At 37.0% G+C, this 19949-nt stretch overlaps 1 pseudogene; it reads right to left on the bottom strand.

The window, feature by feature from the left end:
* Window positions 1-210: 210 nt before the first annotated feature.
* On the bottom strand, window positions 211-1580 carry LOC143612696 (putative acetyltransferase At3g50280; annotated as a pseudogene).
* Window positions 1581-19949: the final 18369 nt, after the last annotated feature.

Here is a 19949-nt window from a genome sequence, read left to right as displayed (position 1 = left end):
TGTATGTATATAAATTTAAAATGATTAATTATCAGTACAAACATTAATAATTCAATAATCTCATGCATGTTCATCTCTCTACAAACATCCTTCAACATTGCATATCATTTCCATGCATGTTACTCAATTCTAGTATTCAAGAAGTTATCTCCAAAAGTTTTCTTACTGCTCCTTAATTAAAGATGAGTTACCAAGACGTACAATATATGTAGTGTAGGAAACAAACCATGGTTTAATTAATTAGTTTATCATTAAAGCACTCATAAACACCTCATCAGATTCAATATTCTTCATATACTCCGGCAAAAGACAAACTTCCACGCACATGCTCCCGCCACCTTCCCGTCCCGGATACATCGTTATCATCCCGTCGCCTTCTTACGTGGACCCGCTTCGGGCTGCTACCGCTTTCCCCAACCCGAATTCACACCCGTACATGTCAAATCTCGGTGAGCTTCCAACATGCACAGCGTTTGGATCAGCCTGCAGACTCATACTATATATCACCGGCTTCCTAATCCATGACTCAACCATTTCTTTAATTGCTTTATCATCGTGGTTTTTCGCGGCTTCGTGTAGCTGTAAAGCCGCCCACCCAATACCATGAGCCAGCAACTCCTCTACACTTGCCTTGCCTCCCACGGGTTGAATAGGGTTACCAAAATAATAATCAGACAAGGGTGGGTTCAACCTACGCCTGGTGGAAACCATGAATACCTCCATAACAGTCCGAGCACTGCTTGTAAACTTGAAATGTTTTGCGTGTTGCATTCGGAATTTGCTTTTGCTTTGAGTTCGGATATGGAAGAGATGATAAACTGAAGAATCGCCGCTTAAACGGTAGAATATTATTATTTTCTACTCGTTCGGTATCATATTGATCATGGTGGAGAGTGATAATAGGATCATATCCATCCAGAACCCATCGTTTGAATATTGGAGGATGGGAAACCGCACCATGATATTGTCCGCCTGATCGAAATATTTCACTCCAAGTAACCATGAAATGCCAAAAAGTGGTTTCGTCGGCCACCATGTGGTTAACCGAGCACCGATGAAGATCCCATCAAGTAGCTCGGTCACCTGAATGGATAACACCGGAAGCGTGTGAGCGTCATGGGAAACGGCTTCATTAAGATAAAAAAACGAGTTAACAAGTAAAGGTACGTAGGGTGGGTCAAGTACATCGGAGAGTGTGGCGTCCGTGGTCACATAAATAAATTTGACGCCAGAGATGTTTTCGGGGTCTAGGTAGATGACATGTTTTTTGGTGGTGACACGGGCAGCAAGCGGGTAGAAATGGGTTTGGGTGGCGGAGAGAGAGTGTTGGAGGTCATCCAAGAAAGTGGTTACGGAGAAATCTTGTGGTTTTGCAAAAAGCAGACCTGTTTGAGTGTATCAGATATTGAGATAAGGTAGCTCAAACGGTGTAAAATGGATAGGCTGCTTTGCCTCCGGTGATAGGTCGTCTAATGGTTTGATGAAGCATTCTGAAATGAGTTTCACCGGTGTTGAGCTCATTGATGGCTGGCTAGCTAGCTGAACTCGTACGTATATATAGCATAAACAAAAGCTAATTATTAGGTCATTTAAATCATATAACTGTATTAATGAAAATTTTGATGATAAATATATATATATATAATGCAACTGCCAACCTTCTATGACCAATACATGATCAATCACTTTCAACGACTTATTTGTCAATGGAATAATCTTTTTTATAACAATAAATTTAAAATAAGAGGTCTTTTTTAATTCATATGACAATTACCGTAATAAAATATATTGAATACATCAATACAAAACACGTTGTAATAAATTTAAAATACAAGTTTATGCACACAACAATTGGCAAATAATCTTATAAACACATCTTCTTCGGTGCCTTAGGCCCTGTTTGTTTTTGCCTCTTTTCTTTGAATTGAGAAAAACGTCTGATTCGGTCAGACGTAATCAGACATGGGGCTGTTTGTTTTTTTTCTGGCATTAAGAGGTTCAACGTCTTAATAGCATCTGAACCAGTAAGAGCTTTTAGTGGGTCTGAAAACCTCTTAACCCAAAAAAAACATATGTTTGTCTCCGGCCTCCATTAACTTCTAACCTAGATACTATGCTCCATCTTCGACGACTAGAGGTTCGTCTCTAGCCTCCACCTCTTAATGATTCAGATTTCAGACATTTGAACCACCTCTTAACATTCAGATGTGGTATTCAGATTCAGACTTATTTCTCTACAAAAAACAAACGGGGCCTTAGCTGCAAAAATAAACGTAATAAATTAAAGCCATTATTGTTGGACGTTTAGGACAACACTGATAGCTCTAGTGAACTCTTTTGTTTGATGTTGCTTCAACTAAATGTAAGATTTGCTATTATGGTTTCATGATTATTTATATATTGTAAGAAATCATTGACTAATCTTATAGTTACCGAACGTATATCATATGCATTAACGATTTTGCTACTCTTCATTATTAAATAGTCATTCATTTAATGTTGGGGAATTTCTGCGAATGGGTATCTTTGGATATCTGAGAGTCGTGTAAATACTATTAGATTAAAATATTTGTGGTTCCCAAATATTTTGACCGGATAAAACTCGGAATAATTTGAGCAAAACTTGAGTATGATATTTCTGAGAGTATGATGAACCAGAAAAAACTTTGTATTATTAAGAAACAGTTTATTAGGGTTAGGGTCTTGGCAACTACTGCCATTAGCAGTTATCATGTATTTTGAAATTCAAAATACATCAGATGCACTCCATTTAGACACCAAAAGATTATATACGATATTTAATAAAATTAAATTTCTAATACATTTTATAAAGCAATTAATGTCTAAATGGAGGGGCTCTGCCCCTTGGACTCCGTCAGGGACTGCCACCCATTGGACTCTGCTACAAGGGGTGCTGCCCTCTTAGAACCCCCCATAACTTAGGAGATTCGCCCCTAAGCAATGCTGTAAAAGTAGGTCTATAAGGTCTGATGCTGAGGGGAGTTTCTTTAACTCTGCCTAGTTACTAAAAATTGATCAAAGGTAGTCAACATCAGCCAGAATCACAGCTAGTTGGTCAACTTGAGCTGATTTTAACTTAAAAAATAAAACACAATACATATTTCTATAATATTAAAAAAAGAATATCACTTTTTTCAACTAATGATCAACAAATTTTAGAATAATTTGGTATTTATAAATGTATTTATATTATTTATATTGATATTCACATATTTTGTTATAAATATTAGTAAAGTTATAATATTGGACATATATATAATATTCAAAAGTTAATTTTCATTATATTTACTATTTCAGAGTATTCTCTGAGTACTCCCCAAGTACTCCGAGTACACCCAACTCCTCAGTCGGCCGCCTAGGGTCCACCTAGCGACTTTTGCACCCTTGCCCTAAGTATCAATTGGATATAAATTATAATAAAATCAAATAAGTGTGAACTCCGTACCTGACTTATTTAGATTCATATTACAATTTACTTTATTAACAAGTGAATACACTAAAATCACTAACATTTAATCTAAGGTATCTAATGTAATGTAATGGTGTTTAAGAATTGTACGACTATCAACCGGAATAGGTGGTTGTCATGGGCAACATATGAATCCTTGTAGTTCAAACTCTTCATTGCACTCACCATATCGGCCATTGTCTAGAGTCACTCTTGAATCCTTCATGCATTCACTAATGAAACATTTAGGGTTCAACCATTGGCGTCATCCGTGGGACCTAAAGCTCTGGCGAAAGGTTCCCACCCACAACCTCTAAAGAATGGCCGACGACCACCATCAAGTACACTGTTGCCGCCGTTGTCTCACCAAAAAAAGGTTCTCGGTGTTGTCCATCCGTTTTCTCGCCAAAAAAAAAGGTTCTCCGTGAGACCTTGCTCTGGCCAGAGTTTCCACCGACAGCCTCTAAATAAATGGCCGAAGAAAATCTTGGCGACATGCCGCCACTGCCACTATATTTCACTAAAATTGACGTAACCAAATCGGTTGCATCGGTAGGCCCACACTTGCTACCTCCAAAGCATGAAAGGCAACGAAGAGCCGGTATCAAAAATGAAAAAGACAACACAAAGGTTGAAGACATTGCGGTTGAAAGGCCCAATATAACCCAGGGTTCATACGAACTCATAGAGACGCCCAAAGAGCATGCATTGAAGCATAAGAGCGGTATGAAAACTGCAAGTGTCTACACGATATTTAGATCTAGACATGTTTAGTAAAGTTGAGAGGCGACGAAGCTCAGTTTTCAGCCCCTCCCGCTCAACTTTGAGCTCATTCAGCTCGGTTTTGAGCCCCTTTCACTCGAGTCTGAGCCCATTTGGGCTAGGCATATAAACATGCTTCGGTCTTTTCATGACATACAGGTCTACGCAAACTCAGGTTCTATATCTTTGATATGTGTGTTGCATTATGCTCATTATATTAAGTATTAAGAATTGTTGGAGACCACCATCGAAACCTTGAGCTTCAATAAGAACATAAAAATATATAATTCTATTTGAAATATTAAATTAATCAAAATTGAAAATTTAAAAAGGACAAATATCATTATTTCTCCTCTTTGGTGGAAAGGCAAGTAAAAATAATGATGATGGCAGAGGTAAAACGTTTATCCATTGTGAACCTTAAACATTTTGATTACTTTTAAGGCAGTTAGAACGATGGGTAGTAATGGATTTCCAATTGAATCAGTCTTCTTTAAGGCATATGTTGATCTTTGATTGTGTAGTGGTGTGGCGGCATGTAGTGGAAGTGGATAAAAGTGGTGGCAGTGAGGGCTCTGACAGTGATGGTTGATAATCAGTTTGTGTTTTTTTATGGCATGTGGGGGCTATGACAGTGGTGTTGTGATGACAGTGGTGGCAGGTTGGGGCTCTGATAGTGAGTGTTGGTGGAATGGTGGTGTTCTGGTGTGGCGGTGGTGACATAGTTAAGAGAGAGAGAGGGTGATGAGTCTTTGAAAGAGTGAGTATAAAAATATAATTGTTATCATTAAAATATTTTTTTTATAAATGGATAGAATGACCAATTTGCCCTCATGTGCAAGGCACATGACCGTGTTTTACCGATTATGCAAAAACCTAATTTTACATATATACAGAGTAAGTCAGGTATCGAAGCCAGAGGAGCATGTGGTCAATGTCATACATTTGTTCGTTTATTTGGTTATATTTACAAAACAATTATAAAGAAACACTTATGAAGTTTTTTTGAGTGCTGATCACACTAGGAGGTTTTGTTTGAAAACAACACACACTTAAACGAGTTAAATAATTAACGAGAACATAATCAAAGCATACAACTAAGTAGTAATCTCATGTTATTTGACACATTAGTTATTGATAAACAAATTTGGTTAACTGATTAATCTATTCTTAGGCATCAACAATCACTAATATGTGGCACCGGTTATCAAACGGTCTCTGCCAGCATGACTCAACTAAGGGCAATTGTACGCTTTATTGACCTAAACTAAACAGCAAACCCTATGAGACATGTATTACAGCAATTGACAAACTAATCGTTCTAATTGAAATAAACCTTAACCGGCTAAATGCACAACATTACCAAACATCAATGTTCATAGATCAGAAATCAATAACTACAAACATTCATTTCTAATACAAGAGAATATACTAAAAAGTTACAATACTCTACATCCTGGGAATGGCGTGAGACGAATCAGCCGCTTATGATCTTCGATTAGTCTTCGGCTATTGATTCAGGATGATGAACTAGGAACCTCAAGGTGATTGAAGACGATCCGGGGCTTCCGATATCACCCATGTTTGACCATCAAATGGCTGGAAGTGAAGACAACTTATTAGGGTTTGTAAAATAGAAGATATAGGTCAAAACTCGATTTTCACGTTTTTAGGTCGATCGCGTACCGCGATGGATGTATGCTCATCTGGTAGCTTTACGCGACAAAAGATAACCTCATTTTTGGATTCCTCTCGTCGATAAACCCAAAATTCATATATTATGGGTCCTGTAACTCATTTTCTAGCCCAAGATATGTGTGTTTTACTTATAGGTCGTTTTTTGTCAACCCATTTTGTTCAGATTTAGCATCGGCTTTAGGTTTCATATTCAAGCTCTTCCCGAATCCTTCTAACACTTCCAAGACTTCATTTTATGCTTTGTTCTTCCTGATGTGCGAAAAGCTATATATAAATATTAATAACTAATTCTCGCAATTCAACACTAAGTCTTAAATTTATAAAACCAAACAATCCTAACTAAGCTTCACACAAACGGCAAGTGTACCCCCCGTGTAGCAGCACGGTCTAAAGGAAGTCCGGATGTCGAACACAAAGACACATGAGAACGGCTCAGATAATTAACCCTAATATAAGTCCTGCCTAAATAATATATTTATTTATCTTAATTATTTAAAACTAACTGACCTTAACTAACTTAACTAACGGTGATACTTAACGACACCAACGGAGCTCTTAACGAATATGGAGAAACGACTACCTATGCAAGAATCATATTGACAGTTCAACGGCTAATAGAATTAACTAATCACACGACACTCTTAAAATAATCAACTAGGGCTCGTTAAAGTTCGCTAGATCACATCTCGGTCTCACCATCTAACCCTCACGAATCTAAGAAGATTGAATAAATGCACCGGGAAAATATTACTAAGGTACCCTAATGACGATCTCCTCTCGGACTCAACGACACAAAACCCGCCTAAAATTGGTACTAGCAATTATAGGGATAAAGGGGTAACAATATCTAACCCAATTTAAGACACATATTTGCACGCAAAACTAAACCGGAAAAGACCAAAACTCGCTCTCGCGCAATTCTAACCTAACCAGATAAAGACGCGAGACAAGCCGACTCCCTATTACCTCTCGGTCGCAAGGAAAGTGAACCTACTGAATTTTAATAATTAATTGTATTCAAGATTCCTATGGTAGTACTAACCATGACAAGATCAAAAACACCAAGTCTATGACCTAAACGTAGAACCCAAACCGAACGACACACAATCACTCAATCAAAGTCATGCGCGGAATCACAAGCAATAATTATATAAAAACAGTATTTTAACACATCAAAGATAGAATTATATAAAACTTTTCAATAATAATACGTCGTGTACATAGTCAAAACCAAATAAACCACCAAACAAAATCAATGTTCATCTCAACCTAGGTAGTTAGAGGGTTTAGCCAAAAATCATGCTCAATAACAAAACAAAATAAATGGGTCTAAAAACGGAATTCATAATAAAAACAATAAATTCAAACCAAATTAATGATCTTGAATAAATAGGCGTTGAACCCAAACGATCTCGACTCGAACCAACACGTTTGCTTTCTCTGCTCTCTCTACTCACGGCTGCCCAACCCCTTTCTCTATTCTTTCTTTGCGTTGCCCTCTTGCTGCTCACTGATTTTTTTTTTGTGGCCCTCATCTGCCTTCTAGTTTTTTTATATTTAACTTGTAGGTTTTTCTCAATTTAACTTTAACCACACGTGGGCTTGGTGTCTTCCACAATTGGGTCATCCTCCTTTTATGGGTCATGTAACAATTGATTTAAGAAACGTAATTATTATTATTTTGGCCCACACGTTACTCCATCTCCACTATAATTCCTCAATTTCATATCTCACTTTTATGTGGAGATTTATTTGGAGTTGTCATGCTTACGTAACCTGTAATGAAATTCATGACATTATTACAATTCAAGAAATTAAATTCAATTTATTGAATGATTCCATATGTACTAAAAAAATCGTATTTTAAAATATAATATACTTCATATCATATGACATTCACTTAAAAGAGAACTAATATATGTTATATTTATTTAAATCTTCACTCTTTAGTATTAAGTAAATAAATGAATCCTTTAGCTTATTGTCTCTTAAAACATTAAACTCACATATAAACCAATTAAGAATAATATTCAATAAAAATCATGATCAAAATACTTAAAAGCATAGAAAATATTTATATAACTTATGTATAATTTAGACCACATCAAATATTCTCACACTTAAACCTTTTTCGTCACAGACTAAATATTTTGCAATGGAAACATAATTCGAGACCGATATTCAAAACATATAGGTTATCTTTTGAGCATAGATAAACGCAAAAACCGTGATTGCTGATATTGTTGTCCACTTAAACCCAGCCACCAGCCTATCAAGCCCCCAATTGCATTAAGCGTTTTAAGTTCAAAAACCATGGCTAAACCTACCCGATCTTAGACAAAGAGAGCTAGAAAAACTAGAGTCAAAGTAGAATGGTTTGACAAATCACCATAAGCCAATGACTCGTTGATTGTACTAAGTAGATGCACTCGGTGAAATTTGATGGATGAATGGTCATGTGGAGGCCGTACGAGCATACCCTAAATATTATTGGACTTTGTCCTATATATTCCTTAAAAAAATATTTATTGACTAAGAACCTTCGAGCCTCAATAGTGTATCCTCAGAGTCACTATCCCCTTGGTAACACGTAAACTCTAAGTCCCGTCTAGTATGTGTATCTTTGGCCTCTATTACTAACTTTGATAATGCTTCTTTGGCATTTTATAATACATAACTTTCTCACAATCATTTACTTTTTGGAACAACTTTTCGTAATACACTTTCAAAACATACATACTTTTTTTTTCTCTTTTTTTTTCATTTTTTATATCACCCTAATGTATATAACTATTTCTATGTTCGTAAAAAGATAGACATGTGGTGGTGTGCTGGTTTCAGTGCATCTAAGTCTTACCATCTCAAAGTTTTTAGATTATGGTAATCCTACCTAAACATCGAAATTCGGTTTCATCGTTTTTCAAAATATAGATATATAAAATCTGCTAAAGAGGACTCTCAAAGCTAGTTGGGCCTACCGACACATCCCAAATTTAGTGTGTTATCTTTTATTTAATCTCATATATAATACTAGTTTTAAAAACCGATCTCAAATTTTTCTATCATTTTTCATTATTTGCAAAAAAAATTCATTAAAACTTCGGGACATTTTCAATTTTTTTTATATTATTATTTTTTCAAATATTTTAATTTTTTTTATATTTTTAATACAAAAACGTCAGTTTCCCATCCCACGCTTAAATGTCACATTTTCCTCAATGAGACAGGAAAAAGACAAAAATTAAAGCACATTCAAATATAATAAAGTGGAACAGACTCCCTTGTTAAATATGACGATATTGCTTTGCGAGTCGTGTTCCCATGCCCTCCAATTCGAACGAAAATTTCATACTCCAGTGCTCTCCACTAAGCTGTCACTTACGAACGAAAGCGCCAATCAATAAGCAAATAGCCTCCCCACACTTGAATCAAACCAGGCATCATCAAACTTCCACAGCAATCCTGGATCAACCTGAAAGCAAGAACATACAACACACGGCCAGCAAAAGAATGCAAGAAAAACCCCAAAACAAAAATAAAAGTAAAACAAAAACATTTTACCAGGTTGCCTCCCGGGAAGCGCTAAGTTTACTGAATAGTCTTCAGCCGGACTCGCTCCCGAAACCTCAATCAGGAGGCCTCTCCTTATCCTCTTCCCATCAATACTCCTTAACACTTTCCTCTTACAAATGGTCGGGAAGAAACAAACTGTACCATTCTCATATGCCCAAACATATGACGTGAACTTGGACAACCAACTCTTTGCGACTGGACACCTGGACACGGGGCCGTGCCTCATAGAGCACTGGGTCGTGTCTCTCACTCCAGACTGTCTATAAATAGAGGTTCATGTTGCACTCATTTGGTGTGCTTGAAGAAAATCTCTAAACGGGTTTCTCTTATAAAAGCACCCACATTACACTCATATTGAAGATCTTGTGAGGAGTTTGAAGGCTTGGAGGTTATCATTGTCATCCATCATCACCATCCATCATTATCATCCATCATAATCACTAAGAAGGAAGATCCATCCACATTTGGTTAGAGTGTTCTAGTTTAATCATGTGTTTGTTATCATCATCCCTTTTAATGTTCATAACAATGCTCATTATGAGCTAAACTCCATTTACCATATATAATTTATGAAGAAGCTTTGTTTTACTTGATGATTATGTGAAACATGTGGTTTAGTTTGGTATAGTACATGGTTATTTTGTAATTATTCTTTGATGAATAAATGTTTTATCACTTTAACACAATACATCAAAGTTGATGATTAATAATCATTCGTGTTAACTCATGTTCTTGGAAACTAGAAATGGTAAAAAGAATACTTTGATAACTTATTCAAGATAAAACATGGATCCATATGTTGTACTTAGAAATAATGAGATATAAGTTATGATCTGTTTCTCTAGTTTTGATAACTCTAAAATAACATTGTTAACACGATTGCGTAGGTTATCATGCTAGTTAAAGAAATCATATGTTAATGGAATGTGTAATTATAACTTAATTAAATCAACCGGGGGGGGGGGGGGGGGTTGTGTGAGTTAACTACAACCACTCGAAGTTGTTAGGATTGGTATTTGAGAAATTCGAAGTCAATCCTAATCGGCCTACTATACCAAACTGCTTATCTACTTAAAATGACATTCTCGTGGTAGTATGACATTAGGAAAGGATGGACTTTAAAATGCGCATGCTAGTTTCTTTTATGTCATAGAATATGTTCACTTAGAAATGAGGGACTATTTTATCATATATTATTAGGACAAGTTTATCACGTGTTTATTTAATAATCATCAAGGAATAATGGAGTAGATTCTTGATTTTAGATGGTAACCTTCATATAATTGAATTACTTATTTAGAATTTCTCTTCTTGTCACCTATATATTATATATAAGTATTTCTATTTTATAAAAAAGTTTAAAAATCAACCTAAAAAATGATTAAACCCTCCGATTAAAGTAAGACGAAGATTCATTATTATAAGCATTTGTGTCCACGGATCGATACTTGGTTCTTACCAATACTATTCTACATATACGATAGGTACACTTTCCTATTTTGTGTGCATTTAGTTTTAGTAGGAATCACTTTTATAAATATAAAACACGATCTTGTGCAAAGCTAAAACCCCAATCAGTTATCATTTTACTAGCACACGCACACCAACACCAAGTTTTTGGCGCCACTGCCGGGAACACTGTAAGTTTCTAAAAACAATCCAAGTTTTAGTTTAATCATTGTTTATAATTGTGCAAATTTTCTTTACTTTTATTTTATTTTCTTTTACTTACTACTATATCAGAATTAACTATTTTTAAGGCTAGCCTAACCTTTACTTTAGCTTAATTAACCTATACCTTAGTTTAGTTTTAAAATAGCTTAGCCTAACTTTTAGTTTAACTTTAGCCTAAACTTTAGTTTAATTTAAATAATTTAAATTTGATTTAACCCCATGTATGTCCTCCACATTCGGACCTGAGCTTGTTTCTCGAATTTCTGAACCGGAACGACTCTTTCGTCGACGAGCATGTAAACGGACTGCAGAAACCGCCGAAACAATCAAAGACGAGTCAGTAGACGCCACCACATTAGGAGGAAATCAAACCGAAGAAATGATGGAAGCACAAAACAATGAACAAAACATGAGTCAGTATGTCAAGCCAACTCTCGAAGGCTACGGAACTGGACTTGCTCCACCCAATATCACCGAACATTTCGAAATCAAATCAAGAACCATTCATATGGTGGAAAATTCAGTTCAATTTTATGGACTCCTCGACGAAACCCTCTTTCTCACATATCTCGATTCTTACGAATCTGCGAAACCTTTAAAATTCAAAACTGTTCAGAAGATCAGATCAAACTCAAACACTTTCCTTTCTCTCTAAGAGGGAAGAGATAGAATCTCTTCCCTAATGCTCCATCACTAGTTGGGACCAAATGGTTGAACAGTTTCTCCTCAAATACTTTCCGCCTAATGACGGGTGCATCGGAGTATGATCCGTAAGTGAGCTTAAATGAGATAAAAATCTATGCATTAAGTCTTAATTTCATGGGAACTAGATAACTAGTGTTGTGTGGTTATTTGCATGTATGAGGAGATACAGTATGAAATCACGAGAACGTGGGGGGAAACGGCGAAGAAAACGGAGTTGAAACGAGAAAGATATGAAGAAAACAAGAAAATGAGAAAGAGCTCCACCGTGGCCCACGGTCTGGACTGTGAGCCACGGTCCATTTGATCAAAAATGACCAGAACTCACCGTACCGTGAGTTCTGGGGACCGTGGAGTGCGGAGCTGTAAATGCCGAGAATACTTGTTTTTATTCCGTTTTTGGGTGTCTTTTCATCTATCTAACACTTTGGAACGACCTAGGGGCGATTTTTGGGTCCAAGAACAATAGTTTGGTGATTCCAATTGTTGATTTGGTGTTTTTAATTCATATGATTACTTTGATCAAAGGGATGATGAACAGGATCATGCTCGGCTAATTCTCTTTGTGTTTTCCCTCGGATTGTAAGTTTTTTTATGAATGTTGATTGAATGTTTATGCAATTTCTGAGATAATAGTTTGATATTATTGATTTCATTATTATGGTGTTATGAATTGATTGTTAGATTGTTAGTTTATTGAGTTCGTGTTCCAAGCCGTCAGTTCTTGGTTTTGTAAGCAATCGAGATTAATCGGGAGGGATTCGGGGTTAGATAATCTAATTGATATTTGAGTGATTATCTTGCATTTACAATCCAAGTACTTAGTCTTCAATTATCACAATCGTTTGCATAAGCACGAACTATATCTTTATCGTTCATTTCAGTTTAAACATTTATTTTGGCATTCGTAGAAACCTGAAACCGAGGGAAGGCATATTTTCTCGTATTGTTTTAAAACTCGTTAATTTTTTTTTCAGTTATTTTTGTTAATCAAACCAAACAACCAAATACTTGAATTTACTTTTTGCACTTAGTTTAATTCAGATAAATTTCATAGCTACTTAGTAACACATTTTCCACTAACTCTCTGTGTTCGACACCCGCTTACCGCTATCTAATTAGTTGTAATCTGTTTATTTTTGAGTGAGTCTTCGACCTGTCAAAATTTGGCGCCGTTACCGTGGAGTAGTGCGCAACGTGTGTTAGCTTTAGTAGTTTTGTTTGTTATTTTCAGGTTTACGCTGGTTGTGTTAGTGTGCAGGTACCTACATGGTATGCATACTAGAGGCTCTAACAGGTCATCACCACTAGTAATCGATCCCGAGATTGACAGAATGCTTCGAAGAAACCGAGTCATACTCAGGGAGAACAAGCTTCTTGGTTCTCCAACTACATTAGACAGCACCATGGATTCAATAGCTCTCACTTCAGGTCAAACAATCCCAACCACACCTCCACCAAATCCACCTCCACCTATCACTACTACCATACCTACCACATCAAGCAAATTGAACCAAAATCACACAACCTAACCCATAGCTGCTCATTACACCTACTCAACATCATCCACATTGTCATCTATTTCCAACCTTTTTCCTACCTTTGGTTGTTGGGCCATAATTTGGTTAGACTGACGCGTATCAAAAGGCCATGACATGATCAAGACTAAACTGACACAAACGAAGACGAGTTGAAGAATTACATTGGTGCAATACCGAAATCCCTATGGATTTTAGTTAGGCTAGTCTGAAGTGAAATAAACAAGAACGAAGCTACAAACCAAGGGGGAGATTATTGGGTCCATATTTGGTGGTTTGTACTTAGTTTTATGCTTGTTGGGCTGGGCTACGGATTATCTATGTAAATCGAGAACACACTTGTGTTCTCGGTGGGCTTTGGGCTTTGATTGGCCTAATGTTTTGGTTTCCCTATAAATAGATATTATTGTATAGGGTTTAGGGGTTGGTTCACGAGACAAGAGAGAGAGCAGATCTAGGTTGTTCATTCCAAGTATTGTGTTGAGATATTGTAAGTGCTTAAGCACCCGACGTATTCAATAATATACGTGTGTTTTGAAGCAATCATGTGTCTTATTACTATTTCTTGTTCGTGTTCTTGAATCACCGAGTGTTGGTATTCCGCACCAATACTCGTTTGGTTGATATCATATTGTAGTGATCCAGATTCGGGACTTACATTGGTGCATCGTCATCTCAACAAAACCCACAACCAACCTTTCAACAATCACAATCAAGCTACCAATATCAACCCCCACTTTCATGCAACATTCAAGATCACAAGGTGACGGATACGGATATGGGTTTGACAGTGAATTTGAGGGGTATGAAGTGGAAGGTTACTACATGGGAGGTGATGGAAGCAAAAAGGTAAATCCGAGAAATTTTGGTTATGGTCAATGGCAACAACCGGAACCGTTGCAAGAGCTTAATAGACAACCGCCACCGGTTATTCAACAACAAGCTCAACAACAACCAGTTATTGTTCAACAACAAGTTCAACCACCACCGGTTGTCCAACAACAACAAGCTCCATAATGAGTGCAACCACAAGGGCAACCTTAAGATCCAAAGTTTCAACAAAAAATGCCCTAACCCCTGTTTCAACAATTTGCACCTCCAAGACCCGTTTATAGGCAAATGGGTCAACCGAGAGTACCAATGGGGGTACCAAGAAGACACGCAAGAGAGATGGTAAGGGGTATTGAAGCTCATTTCCGACCGGTAATTACTAATAATCCGTCTCTGATGGTTATTCCTCACAATAAACAAGGGACGACATTTGAAGTGAGAACCAATTCCCTTCAAAGTCTCCCGAAGTATAAGGGTCTAGCAACGGAGGAACCTTACTTTCACTTGGAGGCATATGACTCCATTTGCAATACAATTGGGGGTCAAGTTTTACATCGGATGAAGTAAAGTTGGTCATATTTCAGTTTTCACTGGAAGACAAGGAAAAAAGATGGTTTTACACTTTCCCTTCTGCATCCATTTATACTTGGGCCGAAATGCAACAAAGATTTTTGGAAGAATTCTACACGGCTCAAAAGACCAATGATTCGAGATGGAGTTTGAGAACCTTCCAACAACAATCAGGTGAAATGTTTCATGTAGCATTCGAGAGGTTCAATATGATGATCAAGAATTGTCCTCATCGTGGTATTGCGCTTTGGGAATTGTTGAATGTGTTTCACGAAGGGTTGAGTATGGAAGATGAACGGGATTTGAGGTCGATCACAAATGGTACATTTGGTACTAACTATGAACAAGATGATTGGACATATTTGGAACAAATGGCGGTCACTTCGAAAAGGAAGGCCCAACCCGGAAGAAGAGCAAGGTCGGCAATTGGTAGACCACAAGTTCAAACCATGGAAGAAGGAGGGGTACAAACCACTAATAAGGTAATTGATGTTTGTACAAATTTTAACGAGTTAGGTCATGCGTCGTAGGTATGTGTGGTAGGTTAAGTACAAGTAGAAGGGGTGAATGCACTTCAAGGGGGGAGGTGGTAGGAATTACATTATGAATTCCAACACTTATAACCCTGGGTCAAGAAATCACCCAAATTTTCGCTATGGAAACCTGGCTACTCAATCCAACCCGAATTTTCAAGGAAATCAAGGCAATTTTGTTCATCGCCAACAATATAATAACCAAGGTAATTTTCATGGCGGGAATAATCAAGGGTTTCAAGGTCAAGGGGGTGGTGGTCAAAGTGGGTCCGCGGGTCAAAGTTCATCAAGTGGGAATGAAGTTATGGACATGTTAAAGATGATGCAACAAGACATGGAAAGAAGAAATCAACTTGTGAAGTGCGTATGCAAAAGGATGAAGTCCGTGACAAAGCCATCCAATCGTTGACCACTCAAATGGGTCAACTTGCAACCGATGTGGCGAATTTGAAGAAAAACAGCTCGAGTTTAAAGAAGGGGAACAACGTACATATTAATTCGGTAAATCTTTTACCTAATTTTGAAATTTCTAGTGTTCAAGTTGACCCTACATCGTAGTTTTTTGAGGGGGTGGTGGAAGATATTAGTGATAAGATTGAAAATGTGGTTAATTATGTAATAATTTTTCAAAATAACTCTGAATTACAACCGAATGAAACATATTTTTTGTGAAAATTGTTCTTGTGATAAATGTTTAAATAACAAATTAACCAAAATAAGGGATGAGAGGGTTGATGATAACATTATCCCGAGTAAACTTCAAGACCCAGGACTGCCCCTTTTATCAATCCAAATTGGTGAATTTAAAACTGATCGGGCACTACTAGATCTTGGAGCTTGTGTTAGTATCATGCCCGGTAGTTTATATGATCAGTATGAGGTTGGTCCACTACAAAAGGTAAACACCACCGTGGTTTCAGCGGATCAAACCCATACACTTCCCCGAGGCATGATCAATAATGTGATGGTACATGTGGAGGATTTTTGTTACCCAGTTGACTTTTTAGTACTGGATTATGCTAAAAATGTAACTAACACGCAACCTATAGCCATATTGGGTAGACCCTTCCTTGCCACTTCACTTGCAATGATTGATTGTGCAAAGGGGACACTGGGAATAAAGTGTGGGAATCGTGATAAACGATTATTATTATTTGAAAATAATGTTGACCCTTTCGTTGACAAGGAAATCCTGAAGGCGGATTTTGTTAACAAGTGTGTATCCTTGAGCAAGGATCACACGAAAATGGAGTGTTTTGTGATTGACATGTTAGTTGAGAACAAAGAAGTTGAGCATCAACAGAGTGAGAAGGTGGCTGAAAAAGGTAGCCGACCAAGGAAGACGAAAGTAAGGCATCCACCTAACCTAAATGATCCAATGTAGAGGATGAGGATGTTTGGGCCTGACCCTGGTTTGCCTGAAGACTGGCAACAATTGATTGAAAAGGAGCGTGCTTATAACGAGAAAGTTGCACGGGAGTGGGCCAGTCACCCACCTTGAATGTCATAAAAGTTTCAAAAATGTGGTAATTGTACATTTTGTATACTTTATTTTTTATTTTGCTTTATAATTTCTATTTTGTTTGTTATTAGGGTATTTTAAGCTATCATCTTAGCAAAAACCAACTGTGGGGAAATTCTTATGGATTTCTCTTCGACACTGTGTTGGGAACAACCCGGGTTTTTCATGGAATGAAGTGGAGATTTACTTAGTAGTGTCTTTGTTTTTATTTTCTCAAAACCATACATTGGGGACAATGTATCCCAAGTGTGGGGATGGGGGATTTTTTTCAATTTTTTTTCTAAAAATAAAAAATAAAAAAATAAACATTTTTTTATAAATTTAAAAGAAAATCGGAAAGTGGTAAGATGGCGGGGTAAGGTTCGGGTCCCTTTTCATGGTCACAATTCCCTAAAAGGACATGTTTGCCTAGTCTTTTAAAAAAAGTTTGGTTATGTAGTATTTTAGTCAAGGTTAGCATGTTTTTGGTACAATAACCTGCATAGCATGTCCATTTACACTTGTGCATTGAGAAAGTAATGATTGGTGAGAAAGTTGATATTATCCGATAGAACTTGTGCAATTAGTGCATTTCGAAACATTAGCTTGGCATGAGTGCAAAACTGATAGAGGCAATTAGGTTAAAGCCTTGTCCGGATGAGTGCGAGTGTGGGTTTTGGGGGTTGGGCCTCATACATTACATATATGAGTGTGGTTAATGAGAGGGGCGGTTGGTTCCCTTAGAAAACATCGTTGGACTTATTCTTTTATTCAATCAACCCCGACGTAAAATTGCAAGAGGATCCGGCTTAAAAGGTTTCTTTGTATTTGTAATTGTTTTAGTACTCATCAATAGGAAGTATTAAGCATTATGTTTATTATGCTTGTTCTAAAAAAAAGAAAAAGAAAAAATAAAAAAAAAGTTAAAGATTTAATGTTTAAAGTATTATGTATTTAGTGAAAAAAAAGAGAAAAAAGAGAAGTTAGTAGTGTATATAGTTGTTTATTTCATTGTTTAATTAGTTTGTTTGTAATAAGCCGGATCGGATCGTTTGAGTTACTTTCAATATTCCCTTTCCATACCTTTACACCTAGCCCCGTTATAACCCATTTTAAGCCCTCTTGATTTGCATTTGTTTCAAAGCATTTATATAGGTGGAGATTCGATGATTATACAAGCGTATGCGAGGAGAATTGGTTATATGTGAAAATGTGTGAGTGATCATCAAGAAGAGGGTTAATGTGTAAAGGTGTGTTATGTATGGGTATAAACTGAAATCATGTTAGGTTTGTTTAGAACTATGGTTTAAATAGAATATCAAGTATACTAGTGCAAACCGATAGTAAAGAGGGAATATGGTATGACTTGGGACCTTGACTGAACCGGAATTGTTGGCTTGTTTGGTGGTTATAAATTAAAAATGAAAAAAAAATTGTTGAGGTGTTGCTTGGGGGCAAGCAACGGTTAAGTGTGGGAATGTGACGGGTGCATCAGAGTATGAACCGTAAGTGAGCTTAAGTGATATAAAAATCTACGCATTAAGTGTTAATTTCATGGGAACTAGATAACTACTGTTATGTGGTTATTTGCATGTATGAGGAGATAGAGGATGAAATCACTAGAACATGGGCGAAAACGGAGAAGAAAACGGAGTTGAAACGAGAAAGATATGAAGAAAACAAGAAAATGAGAAAGAGCTCCACCGTGGCCCACGGTCTGAACCGTGGGCCACGGTCCATTAGACCAAAAATGACCAGAACTCAACGTACCGTGAGTTTTGGGGACCGTGGAGAGCACCGTGTGCCACAGTGGGAACCGTGGGCCACGGTGCGGAGCTGTAAATGCCGAAAATACTCGTTTTTATTCCGTTTTTGGGTGTCTTTTCATCTATCTAACACTTTGGAATGACCTGGGGGCGATTTTTGGGTCCAAGAACAATAGTTTGGTGATTCCAATTTTTGATTTGGTGTTTTTAATTCGAATGATTACTATAATAGAAGGGATGATGAACCGGATCATGCTCGGCTAATTCTCTTTGTGTTTTCCCTCGGATTGTAAGTTTTTTTTATGAATGTTGATTGAATGTTTATGCAATTTCTAAGATAATAGTTTGATCTTATTGAGTTCATTATTATGGTGTTATGAATTAATTGTTAGATTGTTAGTTTATTGAGTTCGTGTTCTAAGCCTTCAATTCTTGGTTCTGTAAGCAATCGAGATTAATCGAGAGAGATTCTGGGTTAGATAATCTAATTGATATTTGAGTGATTACCTTGCATTTACAATCCAAGTACTTAGTCTTCAATTATCACAATCGTTTGCACAAGCACGAACTATATCTTTATCGTTCATCTCAGTTTAAACATTTATTTTGGCATTCGTAGAAACCTGAAACCGAGGGAAGGCATATTTTCTCGTATTGTTTTAAAACTCGTTAAATATTTTTTCAGTTATTTTTGTTAATCAAACCAAACAACCAAATACTTGAATTTACTTTTTGCACTTAGTTTAATTTAGGTAAATTTCATAGCTAATTAGTAACACATTTTCCATAAACTCTTTGTGTTTGGCACCCGCTTACTGCTATCTAATTAGTTGTACTCGGTTTATTTTTGAGTGAGTCTTTGACCTCACGTCACCTAATAAAACTGCCAAATACCGAGCCAGCATTAGCGGATTCCGGACCGATGATGATGAGTCGTTACACGTAGCATGGGAGAGAAACAAAAGTCTTCTAAGAAGATGCCCACACCATGGACTGAGCATATGGTTGCAAGTACAAACTTTCTTTGACGCACAGTCCAATCAAACCAAACAGGCCATCGACCAAGTCGCCGGTGGAGACCTGGGATCCAAATCACCTAACGAAGCATTTGAAATTATGGAGAATGAAGCAAAGAAGAGTTTCGCTTATAACCCACCAAGATCTACACCAACACATAATGGATTGCACCACGTCGATTCCAACACTCTTGTCACCGCACAACTTGAGGCCCTTTATAAGAAATTAGAACAACTTCAAGCTGAACTATTAAAAACCAAGATTACTTGTGAAACCTGTGGGGGAACTCATAAGACAAGTAACTACAAACAAGTC

This window comes from Bidens hawaiensis, unplaced genomic scaffold (assembly GCF_021521415.1).
Source record: "Bidens hawaiensis isolate Kalapana, Puna unplaced genomic scaffold, B.hawaiensis_p1.1 tig00035270_1, whole genome shotgun sequence".
Lineage (NCBI taxonomy): Eukaryota > Viridiplantae > Streptophyta > Magnoliopsida > Asterales > Asteraceae > Bidens > Bidens hawaiensis.
The sequence above is the reverse complement of the archived record's forward strand: the minus strand, read 5'-3'. Positions and strand labels throughout refer to the sequence as shown.